The sequence below is a fragment of the Glandiceps talaboti genome, chromosome 6 (assembly GCF_964340395.1).
Source record: "Glandiceps talaboti chromosome 6, keGlaTala1.1, whole genome shotgun sequence".
In the NCBI taxonomy this organism is placed as follows: Eukaryota; Metazoa; Hemichordata; class Enteropneusta; family Spengelidae; genus Glandiceps; species Glandiceps talaboti.
Window position 1 is genome coordinate 8,568,995 of NC_135554.1, and position 1,480 is coordinate 8,570,474.

Sequence of the window (1,480 nt, forward strand, 5' to 3'; positions counted from 1 at the left end):
GCGTAATAGTTTTGGTAGTACTGGAACTCTTTCTTGGTGTAACTCGGAGTTTCACGCATATTGCGATCATCAGACACTGATGAGTGTCTGATGATCGCAATATGCGTGAAACTCCGAGTTACACCCAAGAAAGAGTTCCAGTACTACCAAAACTATATATATATATATATATATATATATATATATATATATATATATATATATATATATATATATATATATATATATATATATATATATATATATATATATATATATATATAATTGACTGGGTGTTGATAAATCCACATAAAAGTGCTCAATACGGTTAGTAGAGCGAATTATATACAGGTTGTGAAAATTTGAACAAAATTACATGCTATTGACCCTACAGAACTGTTTCGTGAGGTGTGTATTCCTCACTCATCAGGGGTAGAATGGAATATAGTATCTGCGTTTCCTAACCGTTAAAAAGCGTTAGGAAACGCAGATACTATTTTCCATTCTACCCCTGATGAGTGAGGAATACACACCTCACGAAACAGTTCTGTAGGGTCAATAGCATGTAATTTTGTTCAAATTTTCAAAACCAGTATATATATATATATATATATATATATATATATATATATATATATATATATATATATATATATATATATATATATATATATATATATATATATATATATATATATATATATATATATATATATATATATATCGTTGGTATGTTGTTACTTTGCTTTGAGATTTTTTTGTGTCATTCTACACGTACTTTATTTGTCGACGGAAATTTAGATGGGAAAGGTGGGTCGATTTATGAATGACGTAATATCACATTATTTACAATTACCAATTGATGAACTTTCCTCTATCAGAACTCATCTGGTATAAAGCCACTCCCTACTACTAGAATTAGAACCTTCGACGCAAAGTCAGAAATACTTGACGTTTTGAAAATGAACATAGACAATAAACGCTATATTCATGAACACTTGTTCCTGAATAAGTGAGATGACTTTGATTTTAATCATGTAGTAAGGCCAACTACAGATTTAGTTCAAAATATACAATGCTTGAATGCAGAAGGGAAACTGTAAATCTGTGTAGACACTCTGAGCGGTTTATCGGGGTCAAAGAAGAAAACCCAGCCTGCACTGTCAGGTAATGATTTGGCTAATCATTCAGACACTCTTAGACTAATCTAATAGCACGTTGAGATCTGAAAATGACGGTAATCAAAGGTGTCAGATGATTATTTCAAGTTCCTTATTTATCTCTAAATATTTTATCATTTACTCAATGTTTTGCTAAATCTCCTAGCTAAACCGTGTTTATATAATCGATTCAAATGTTAATACCAATTTGCCAGACGCTTTTTATTACAGACACAAATGCAATCTAAAGGGTTTTGAAATATTTATTCATATTAAATTGATATGATCGATCTTCATGCTTTACTTTGTTCACCCTATCTTGTATTACTCATTTAAAAGCG